The sequence below is a fragment of the Apium graveolens genome, chromosome 7 (genome assembly GCF_009905375.1).
Source record: "Apium graveolens cultivar Ventura chromosome 7, ASM990537v1, whole genome shotgun sequence".
Classification (NCBI taxonomy): domain Eukaryota; kingdom Viridiplantae; phylum Streptophyta; class Magnoliopsida; order Apiales; family Apiaceae; genus Apium; species Apium graveolens.
In genome coordinates, this window is record NC_133653.1 from 180,341,321 (window position 1) to 180,354,617 (window position 13,297).

The window sequence follows — 13,297 nt, forward strand, 5'->3', positions numbered from 1 at the left end:
TTACATTAAGGAATAAAAATGGAGGAATAGGTAGGACAAATATATTGATTAGATGTGAATAAAGTGATTTGTTTTAAAAAAAATTATTAGTTTGGATTCTCATTTTTCATGTGTCTCTTATCAAAACAAACTTATTTAAGGTAAATATACTATTTTTAATTTCATAATGCATTTTAACAATTTCAGATTTCCTCATTGTGATAAATTATCTTCTTTCCTAATATTATTGAATACCAAAAAGAAAAAGCATGTCCTCATTGAAGATTAACTCAACATATATATTTTTTCTTCATAACTCCCACATAAATCATCAATTCTCAAACTTACAATTATAGAAAGTTAGGAGATATATCATACTGAATTCTAGAGTTTGTTTAGTATTGATCCGATTGAATATCAAATGTATAATCATCAAAATTAATAAAACACAAACTAAATAAACTATATATCATAATTTTCAAAATTAAAATAACAAAATTTGAATTAAAATAATAAATGTTATGAACAAAGACTATCAAAAAAGTCAAATTGACCCATGCTTTTAGAGATGGTGAGAGGGGCAAATAGGAAAATGAGGAATGTGTGAGTGGCATCTCCTGGCTAGAACAATCTTTCATGAGGTAATACATACAACAAGGAATAGAAATTGAGGAATAAGGGTACAAATATATTAAATTTGAATAAAGTAATTTTTTTCACTAAATTTCATTAGTTTGGACTCTCATTTTTTTCTAAATTTTCATTAGTTTGGATTCTCATTTTAATAAGTAAACTAATTAAAGGTAAATGTACTATTTTTCATTTCTTATTACATTTTAATAATTTAGGATTTCCTCATTATTTGAATTATCTTCTTTCCTAATATTAGTGAATACCGAAAGAAAAAGGTATCTTCCTCATTGAAGATTAACTCAACATATATAATTTTTCTTCATCACTCCCACATATATCAGCAATCCTCAAACTTACAATTACAACTACTATTTTAATTAAACTGCTCTCGGGCAGAATCAACTGCTTAAGCACACTCTCCGCGATCCTCCTTGCCAGCTGAATGTCCTTTGGCATTATTGTCACCCGCTTAGCATGAATTAAACACAAGTTGGCATCATGGAATAGGCCTACCAGGTAGGCCTCCGATGCCTCCTGTAGAGCCAGGACTGCATGGCTCTGGAAACGCAAATCACTCTGCAACAAATTCACTATTGCAAATTAGAAATAAATTTGGCACATGCCATACACAGAGATAAGGTTTCTCTTGGGTAAAGTTATTTGAAAAAATATACTAAAAACTAATTAACCTTAATTCCTTGAGCAATTTCACGTACAAGCCTCTGGAATGGAAGTTTTAATATCAAAAGCTCAGTAGTCTTCTGATACTTACGGATCTCACTACAAGAAATTACTGTATGATTAGCCTTGGGCAACAACCAGGAAATGATGTTTCAATAAATAACATGAATTGATAAATATATACCGAAGGGCAACTGTTCCAGGGACGGTATCTATGTGGCTTCCTATAGGCACCAGTTGTTGGAGCACGCATACGAGCAACCTGTGATGGAGAACAAAACACAGAAATGTTAGGAGAAGATATATCAAGTTAGGAGAAGATAGATCATAATGTATTCTATTATAGGCATTTAATAAGATGTAACCTTGTGTGTGAGCGGCTTTCGAGGAACCTTTCCTCCAATAGATTTACGAGCAGTTTGCTTGGTACGAGCCATCTAAAAATAAAATAAGAATGGTTTTCAATCAATACCTTTGATGAATACTATATGACATACATATAATTAGATAGATCAGAATTCCTGGGAAGAAATTTAAATTGTACTTCATATAGAGGAAAAAAATAAAGAGAAATGGTCACTTAATAAATTACCTAGCTATAATTCTTCTTCAAATATTTTGAGGTTTATTTTCTCTTTATCACTTCCTAGTGGATGTATATAAAAGTTTGAAGAACAAATGGGGAGGGGGAAACTGTTTTTATATATGGGGCAGGGGAATTATGTTTTGATTTAACAGTTACAAGTTGCTAATGATGTGCTTAGTAGTTTCTACATGAATTGACGGCTCTTAAGTGTAGTTTTGTGAGTTCCCCCCCTCCATCTGACGGTCTATAATCAATCTTAAAGGTAGGTGCTGATCATAAATCCTACTCAACAGTGTTCTTATTGGAGTGTTCAAAATATTTGGATCGAGGATCTTTTATAGATAAAATGGTAATAATTCTAAAATTAATAAAAATCTAGATGATTGTGTGCAAAATATGCAAAGATTTAAAAAGAATATTTTAATTTCTAAAAATAATAGTAGATTTTTACAAATGGGCTTACTAATAACTAGACTAAATTCACCCGACTAATCACACTCGACCAATAAATTTTGATTATAAAATCCAGTACAAACTTTATGTACAAACTTTTTTGGTTATTACATATATCACTCGAATTTAACATCATTTAAGCAATAAGTGAGTAAATTTTGATTATTACATATATCACTTGAATTTAACATCATTTAACAATAAATGAGTAAAATTTTTAAAAATATTTACTATATACGTACAACATTTTCATAAAATTTCATAATTTATGAAAAAGTTGCAAAAATTTCTACGAAAGTCTCATATTTTCTTATAGCTGTGCTCAACAAATACATAACTAGAGTTCAAACTCGTGTGTGTTAAACAATAGTTATGCATGGGTTGAATTCATATCATATATAATTTTAAATTGGTATTATTAATAAAATCAAAATAAATTAACAATATTTTATAATTTTTGTACCCAATATTTTTTGGGTGAACTGATAAAGAAAATTGAAAAGTATATAATATTAATTTAACAAAATTTTAGTAATGACTAAGCACACTTCTATATTAAAGAAATAAACTTTTGGTTTTTTGAAGAAAAATAAAATATTATATTATGTGCCCTAATTTAATATTGGCGAATGAGAATGATATCGAAGAAATAAATTACATTTATTTATTAAAATTTAAGTTATTAGTGAATAAATGATGTTTAACCCGAGTTATATAAGTAGAATCAAAAAAATTGTAATCTTGTACTTAAGAATTTTGTATTTGATCTAAAACCTACATATTCATATATAGATATATATATATATATACGTGCATGCAAACTGTCTTTAACTACAAAATTAAAAAAAATAAAAAAATAAAACTCATATAAAACTTTGGTTAACACATATATAACTTAAATTAAAATACAATTACATATATTTTACGACAATTAATTTTAAATATTCATAAAAAGTACGTGTAAATTCATATGTAACAAAGTTCTAATATGGTACAAAGACTATAATCTTACTATATGATACGGAGCTTAGTAGTTACATTTGCAATCAAATCAACTCAATCGAGCTGCAAACAAGTCAAGTTCTTTCTGAACCGAGCTGAGGTTAATTATTTTGAAAAAATGAAACGAGATGATCAGAGTTTAACGACCGAAAGAATAGTAATGTTCAATATTGATTAATAAACTTAAATCTATATATATTTATTTTTGACGTCGAGGTTTAAGAATATGTACAATCTTATTTTACACTATTTAGAAAATGCTAATTTTAGAAATCGTACATTACTTTTTAAAATATAGATGTCAAAATTTTATTATGTTCTAATATTTTACTAAAATCGGGTGTATGTAAATTACAGGTTATTTAATGATGTTCATGAAATTATGAAAAAATTGGAGACAAATAAATCATGATTACGAATGTTTGATAGTTCTCTTATGAAAAAATTAAGCGTTAAATTTCGAAATATGAACGACATTTCCATAATAATTAAATTATTAATAAACGACGAGAAAAATATATTTATAAATATATTATTGATTAGTAATAATTTATCAATTGTAATATATATCATTATAAATAATTTATTATAACAGAATTTTAACTTAGTTCGAGCTGATTCCTGAGCTAAATTATTACCGAAATCGGACTGAGTCCAAGCGATTTCGAGTTTAAATTGTCTATTTTTGGTTCATCATCTGGTCATGCTCCCACTCTTAATACTCATAGGGCTTATGAATGGAATCACTCTTGGGGACTACCAAGTGAGAAGATCTCTCTGGAATCTGCTCAGACTTTAGTTGATCATTCTGTTCATTTGGTTTCTAATTCTGATATGAAAGCATCTATCAATGCCACAACAGTTTTAGTTAAAGGATTGCATTCTTCTATCTCTACACTGAAGAAAGATAATGTTGATCTTAGAGAAAATATTGTTGATTTTTCAGTGATTATTAAAGGAATAAAGAAACATAATGGCTTGATCAAGAGGATGTTCTGCATGGAAGCTAAGCAGGATCAAATTTGTGAGAAGCTCGCAGCTCTGGAAGCAAGTCAGACTACAACAAATTCTAAGTTGGATGTTAATTCTCTCTCTTCTACAAAGTCTAGATGCCCAAAAGGGGGAGATAGTACCAAAGATAAAGTGTCAACCTGAATCAGTTTCGAGGAGAATACCAATTCCAATGATGGTGATAAGCAAGCAAAGAAGTCCTCTGATGTTGTGATAGTTCAAATTGGAACTGGAATTCAAAATCAAACTACACAGTCAACTCAAGTCTCTAAGGGTAGATCACATGGATCTAATTTAGAAACTGCTCGTGTTACTCCAAGTTCAATTCCTGACAACAAAGAAACAAGTTCTGATTCTTTTTCCTGATACTGATAGAGTGATAGTAACTCCTCATTCTGTTAAATTTGAAGAAGAAGAAATTCTATTTCGAGTGGATTTACAGATTTTTTCTGCTTATTGTGAAGCCTTTAATGTTGAAAACTTCAAGGAAGAAGAAATGGTTTTTGACAGAGAAGAAAGAGCACGGGAAGGAAAAATCAGAATTGCTGTTGACAAAGCAAATCAAGCATACAGGAACATGCGTAAAAGACCTGAAATGAATAGATGGAGGAGTACAGATAGAAGATGTTACATGAAAGAGCAGAAAGAAACGCTCAGTATTTCTAAAAATCAAGAACCAATATAAACTCTTGCTGATAGTCCTGGTCAGGAAGTAATTGTTGATCATCTGGAAAGACTTGAAGTTGTGAAGATTATACTTGACAAACATGATGGTTCAGAACCTGAACCGAAGATCTTACTCTTATTGCAAATGATCAAATTCAAGTTCTTTCACTTGATAAACTGATGATCATGTCAACAAAGGAACTGAAATACATTCACTATTTGCTAAGAGTTGAAGATGAAACTTCAAGGTTATGGTCAAACATGATTCTTGCCAATATCAGAAAAAAGATACTAGATGATGGTCAATATTAATTTGGATCATATATTCCTATATACATAAATTCAAAAGGCAAGAAGTCAATATGACGAAAGGAGGAGCTATTATTGAAAATATTCTTACACAGACACATAACCATGAATCATGATGGTTCTAATGCTTGTTATGTGACACTGGACGAGTTGATGATTAAAAGAATTCCCATCATAAACTTAAGGGCTTCTATTTATCAACTGTCAAATTAATCTGGATATGGGAAAAACTAGAATATCATATTAGAAGAGATATTGTTTAAAAAGTTTGATGATAGATTTAAGTTTTGTTCAAAGATACTGTAGAGGTTTTATCAATAAATATAAAAATTAAAGTCTAAAATACAGTATGCTTTGTACTCTACAATTTTGTCTCTTTGGTTTTTGGGCACTAGACATTACTTTGGAATTTCTGCTTATTCTGCAAAGCATAAATTGGCGGAGAAATTTTAATAATTATCAATGTCAGGGATCGATTTATCAAGGCGTCAAGATCTGACAGAGGAATTAGGATATGTTAAGCCAATCAGGATCTGTTTGACAGTCAGGATATGTCCTCGGCATTGAACTCCGCAAAAATACCCCTAATTGTACGGTTAACCATCATGGAAACTGCTTGATTCTCAGGAACAATGGTGTTCATGAATACAGTGCTCCAGAAATCGTTCAAGACATCCAGGTAGAGCTCTGGGTTTACAGTTAATCCTCCTGAAATATAGGAATCAGAAATGAACTTGACAAAGCACTTAAAGTTATCAGGTTCTTGAGTTGGATCCACAAAAGCCAGATAATTGGTTCCATCCTTGGGAATAACAGTTCTCATATTGTTAGCAACCATTAAAGAGTTTGGGTTTTAGTGGGTAAGTGATTTGAGAAAGAAAAAACTTGAAACGAAAGAGATTGGTGAAATTTTGCAGAAACTAGGTCAATTGAGATCTCAAAGCGTAAAGAGGGGTTATGTCGAGATGTCTGGGTATTTATAGGGTAGAGATGTGACTTGTCAAAAAGTGAATAATGAACTGTTAATATTTGCTTGTAGAGAAGTCTCATGACCTATAGAGAACTCAAGTACAGATGTCACTTTCTTGACTCTTATCGAGAACTAGATAGTGACTTATCGAGATGTTGTACAAATACCCAGTTTGTCCTTATTGGATTAAATTATTCCAATTTATATTGAAGAACTCAACATAAAATTAGAATAGATTTTATATCAAAAAAAAATTTATCTTTTACTTAAGAATTTTGTATTTGATCTTGAACCTATATATTCATATATAGATATATATATATATATACGTGCATGCAAAACTGTCTTTAACTACAAAATCTTATAACTAAATAAAATAAATAAATAAAACTCATACAAAACTTTGGTTAACACATATATAACTTAAATTAAAATACAATTACATATATTACGACAATTAATTTTAAATATTCATAAAAGTACGTGTAAATTCATATGTAATAAAGTTCTAATATGGTACAAAGACTATAATCTTACTATATGATACGGAGCTTAGTAGTTACATTTGCAAATCAACTCAAACTCATCGAGCTGCAAACAAGTCAAGTTATTTTTGAACCGAGTCGAGGTTAATTATTTTTAAAAAATGAAATGAGCTGATCAGAGTTTTAACGACCGAAAGAATAGTAATGTTCAATATCGATTAATTAACTTTTTCTTATAATGATATAAACATTATCGATCTACGCTGTTTCTTAAATATATATATTTATTTTTGACAGTCGAGGTTTAAGAATATGTCCAATTTTATTTTTACATGTTAGAAAATGCTAATTTTAGAAATCGTACATTACTTTTTAAAATATAGATGTCAAAATTTTTATTATGTTCTAATATTTTACTAAATCGGGTGTATCTAAATTACAGGTTATTTAATGATGTTCATGAAATTATGAAAAATTGAAGACAAATAAATCATGATTACAATGTTTGATAGTTCTCTTATGAAAAAATTAAGCGTTAAATTTCGAAATATGAATGACATTTCCATAATAATTAAATTATTAATAAACGATGAGAAAAATATATTTATAAATATATTAGTTATTAGTAATAATTTATCATTTGTAATATATATCATTATAAATAATTTATTATAACAGAATTTTAACTGAGTTCGAGCTGATTCCGAGCTAAATTATTACCGAACCGGACTGAGTTCAAGCGATTTTGATTTTAACGAGCCGAGTACTAGTTTAAAAGAAAAAGCTCGGCTTCACTCTTTTACTCATCCGAACTCATTTTCATGTTTAAGATCGGTTTTGACTAAGGAGACGAGACGAACTGAGTTCACTTAAAAGGGCCGATCTCCAGTATTGTTCATAATAACTCTGTTTATTTGTAGCCCTACTCTTGAATAACTGTGATATCAAGTTTTCTTTTGTTGAGGTGGTTAGTGTGTGTGAGCAAATCTTTACAAATTGACATTTGATTGCATCATCAATATTGTGCTAAATTCAAAATTAAACTATTTTAGTTTACTGACTAAGACTCACGATCCAAAATATTTTTACTTTATTTCTTCTCTAAATATTATTGTATTTTTATATTTATAAAAGACTTGTAGTAGTAGACTCGGTTAAAAACCCAATATTTCACCAAATAAAATCTGAAGGAATAATAATTTGAAAAAAATGTTCAAAAAATATTTTAGTTCATGTCCAAATTCTAAAGAGAACATATGTTTTCAAGATCGGCATCCTATGTTTTTCAGATTTGAACCATGCTTCTATTAGAGATGCTCGGAAGGAGAGGGGCAAATGGGAAAATAAGAAATATGTAGTGGCAGACCAAAGAAGGAGGAGTAAATGAATGGTAATCTCATGGCTGTAGGAGCAGAGGAGCTAGAACAAGCTTACATTAAGGAATAAAAATGGAGGAATAGGTAGGACAAATATATTGATTAGATGTGAATAAAGTGATTTGTTTTAAAAAAAAATTAGTAGTTTGGATTCTCATTTTTCATGTGTCTCTTATCAAAACAACTTATTTAAGGTAAATATACTATTTTTAATTCATAATGCATTTTAACAATTTCAGATTTCCTCATTGTGATAAATTATCTTCTTTCCTAATATTATTGAATACCAAAAAAAAAAGCATGTCCTCATTGAAGATTAACTCAACATATATATTTTTTCTTCATAACTCCCACATAAATCATCAATTCTCAAACTTACAATTATAGAAAAGTTAGGAGATATATCATACTGAATTCTAGAGTTTGTTTAGTATTGATCCGATTGAATATCAAATGTATAATCATCAAAATTAATAAAACACAAACTAAATAAACTATATATCATAATTTTCAAAATTAAAATAACAAAATTTGAATTAAAATAATAAATGTTATGAACAAAGACTATCAAAAAAGTCAAATTGACCCATGCTTTTAGAGATGGTGAGAGGGGCAAATTGGAAAATGAGGAATGTGTGAGTGGCATCTCCTGGCTAGAACAATCTTTCATGAGGTAATACATACAACAAGGAATAGAAATTGAGGAATAAGGGTACAAATATATTAAATTTGAATAAAGTAATTTTTTTCACTAAATTTCATTAGTTTGGATTCTCATTTTTTTCTAAATTTTCATTAGTTTGGATTCTCATTTTAATAAGTAAACTAATTAAAGGTAAATGTACTATTTTTCATTTCTTATTACTTTTAATAATTTAGAATTTCCTCATTATTTGAATTATCTTCTTTCCTAATATTAGTGAATACCGAAAGAAAAAGGTATCTTCCTCATTGAAGATTAACTCAACATATATAATTTTTCTTCATCACTCCCACATATATCAGCAATCCTCAAACTTACAATTACAACTACTATTTTAATTAAACTGCTCTCGGGCAGAATCAACTGCTTAAGCACACTCTCCGCCGATCCTCCTGCCAGCTGAATGTCCTTTGGCATTATTGTCACCAGCTTAGCATGAATTAAACACAAGTTGGCATCATGGAATAGGCCTACCAGGTAGGCCTCCGATGCCTCCTGTAGAGCCAGGACTGCATGGCTCTGGAAACACAAATCACTCTGTAACAACAAATTCACTATTGCAAATTAGAAATAAATTTGGCACATGCCATACACAAAGATGGCTCTGGAAACACAAATCACTCGTAACAACAAATTCACTATTGCAAATTAGAAATAAATTTGGCACATGCCATACACAAAGATAAGGTTTCTCTTGGGTAAAGTTATTTGAAAAAATATACTAAAAACTAATTAACCTTAATTCCTTGAGCAATTTCACGTACAAGCCTCTGGAATGGAAGTTTTAATATCAAAAGCTCAGTAGTCTTCTGATACTTACGGATCTCACTACAAGAAATTACTGTATGATTAGCCTTGGGCAACAACCAGGAAATGATGTTTCAATAAATAACATGAATTGATAAATATATACCGAAGGGCAACTGTTCCAGGGCGGTATCTATGTGGCTCCTATAGGCACCAGTTGTTGGAGCACGCATACGAGCAACCTGTGATGGAGAACAAAACACAGAAATGTTAGGAGAAGATATATCAAGTTAGGAGAAGATAGATCATAATGTATTCTATTATAGGCATTTAATAAGATGTAACCTTGTGTGTGAGCGGCTTCGAGGAACCTTTCCTCCAATAGATTTACGAGCAGTTTGCTTGGTACGAGCCATCTAAAAATAAAATAAGAATGATTTTCAATCAATACCTTTGATGAATACTATATGACATACATATAATTAGATAGATTAGAATTCCTGGGAAGAAATTTAAATTGTACTTCATATAGAGGAAAAAATAAAGAGAAATGGTCACTTAATAAATTACCTAGCTATAATTCTTCTTCAAATATTTGAGGTTTATTTTCTCTTTATCACTTCCTAGTGGATGTATATAAAAGTTTGAAGAACAAATGGGGAGGGGGAAACTGTTTTTATATATGGGGCAGGGGAATTATGTTTTGATTTAACAGTTACAAGTTGCTAATGATGTACTTAGTAGTTTCTACATGAATTGACGGCTCTTAAGTGTAGTTTTGTGAGTTCCCCCCCTCCATCTGACGGTCTATAATCAATCTTAAAGGTAGGTGCGGATCATAAATCCTACTCAACGTGTTCTTATTGGAGTGTTCAAAAATATTTGGATCGATGATCTTTTATAGATAAAATGGTAATAATTCTAAAATTAATAAAATCTAGATGATTGTGTGCAAAATATGCAAAGATTTAAAAAGAATATTTTAATTTCTAAAAATAAGAGTAGATTTTTACAAATGGGCTTACTAATAACTAGACTAAATTCACCCGACTAATCACACTCGACCAATAAATTTTGATTATAAAATCCAGTACAAATTATGTACAAACTTTTTTGGTTATTACATATATCACTCGAATTTAACATCATTTAACAATAAATGAGTAAATTTTGATTATTACATATATCACTTGAATTTAACATCATTTAACAATAAATGAGTAAAATTTTTAAAAATATTTACTATATACGTACAACATTTTCATAAAATTTCATAATTTATGAAAAAGTTACAAAAATTTCTACGAAAGTCTCATATTTTCTTATAGCTATGCTCAACAAATACATAACTAGAGTTCAAACTCGTGTGTGTTAAACAATAGTTATGCATGTGTTGAATTCATATCATATATAATTTTAAATTGGTATTATTAATAAAATCAAAATAAATTAACAATATTTTATAATTTCTGTACCTAATATTTTTTGGGTGAACTAATTTAGTATTGGCGAATGAGAAGGATATCGAAGAAATAAATTACATTTTTTTATTATAATTTAAGTTATTAGTGAATAAATGATGTTTAACCCGTGTTATATAAGTAGAATCAAAAAAATTGTTATCTTGTACTTAAAAATTTTGTATTTGATCTTAAACCTATATATTCATATATAGATATATATATATATATATAGGTGCATGCAAACTGTCTTTAACTACAAAATTAAAAAAAATAAAACTCATATAAAACTCATATAAAACTTTGGTTAACACATATATAACTTAAATTAAAATACAATTACATATATTTTACGACAATTAATTTTAAATATTTATAGAAAGCACGTGTAAATTCATATGTAATAAAGTTCTAATATGGTACAAAGACTATAATCTTACTATATGATACGGAGCTTAGTAGTTACATTTGCAAATCAAATCAAACTCATCGAGCTGCAAACAAGTCAAGTTCTTTCTGAACCGAGCTGAGGTTAATTATTTTTAAAAAGTGAAACGAGATGATCAGAGTTTAATGACCGAAAGAATAGTAATGTTCAATATTGATTAATAAACTTAAATCTATATATATTTATTTTTGACGTCGAGGTTTAAGAATATGTACAATCTTATTTTACACTATTTAGAAAATGCTAATTTTAGAAATCGTAAATTACTTTTTAAAATATAGATGTCAAAATTTTATTATGTTCTAATATTTTACTAAAATCGGGTGTATGTAAATTACAGGTTATTTAATGATGTTCATGAAATTATGAAAAAATTGGAGACAAATAAATCATGATTACGATGTTTGATAGTTCTCTTATGAAAAAATTAAGCGTTAAATTTTGAAATATGAACGACATTTCCATAATAATTAAATTATTAATAAACGACGAGAAAAGTATATTTATAAATATATTAGTGATTAGTAATAATTTATCATTTGTAATATATATCATTATAAATAATTTATTATAACAGAATTTTAACTGAGTTCGAGCTAATTCCGAGCTAAATTATTACCGAAACCGGACTGAATCCAAGCGATTTCGAGTTTAACGAGCCGAGTACTAGTTTAAAAGAAAAAAGCTCGGCTTCACTCTTTTACTCATCCGAACTCATTTTCATGTTTAAGATCGTTTTGACTAAGGAGACGAGACGAACTGAGTTCACTTAAACGATATTAAACTATTTAAGTTTACTAACTAAGACTCACGATCCATAATTTTTTACTTTATTTATTCTCTAAATATTATTGTATTTTTATATCTATAAAAGACTAGTAGTAGTAGACTCGGTCAAAAACCCAATATTTCACCAAATAAAATCTGAAGGAATAATAATTTGAAAAAAAATGTTCAAAAAATATTTTAGTTTATGTCCAAATTCTAAAGACAACATATGTTTTCAAGATCGGCATCCTATGTGTTCAGATTTGAACCATGCTTCTATTAGAGATGCTGGTGTAGGAGAGGGGCAAATGGAAAAATAAGAAATATGTAGTGGCAGACCAAAGAAAGGAGGAGTAAATTAATGGTGTCTCATGGTTGTACGAGAAGAGGAGCTATAACAAGCTTACAATAAGGAATAAAAATGGAGGAATAGGTGGGACAAATATATTGATTAGATGTGAATAAAGTGATTTGTTTTAAAAAAAAATTATTAGTTTGGATTCTCATTTTTCATGTGTCTCTTATCAAAACAAACTTATTTAAGGTAAATATACTATTTTTAATTTCATAATACATTTTAACAATTTCAGATTTCCTCATTGTGATAAATTATCTTTTTTCCTAATATTATTGAATACCAAAAGGAAAAAGCATGTCCTCATTGAAGATTAACTCAACATATATATTTTTTTCTTCATAACTTCCACATAAATCATCAATCCTCAAACTTACAATTATAGAAAAGTTAGGAGAAGAGAGATCATACTGAATTCTATTATAGGCATTTAATAAGATATGTAATCTTGTGTGCCAGCTGCTTTCTCTTAGCCTTTCATCCACTAGATTTACTAGGGGGTTTGTTTGGTATTAGCCATCTACAAATAAAATAAAAATGGTTTTCAATCAATACCTCTTATGAATACTAAATGACATACAAATAATTAGATAGATCAAAATGCCTAGGAAGAACTTTAAACTATACTTCATATACAGGAAAAAATTAAAAGAGAAATAATCACT

The 13,297-nt window shown here is 28.8% G+C and overlaps 1 pseudogene; it reads right to left on the reverse strand.

Annotated features, from left to right (window-relative positions):
* Nucleotides 1-906: 906 nt before the first annotated feature.
* On the reverse strand, nt 907-10,017 carry LOC141674231 (uncharacterized; annotated as a pseudogene).
* Nucleotides 10,018-13,297: the final 3,280 nt, after the last annotated feature.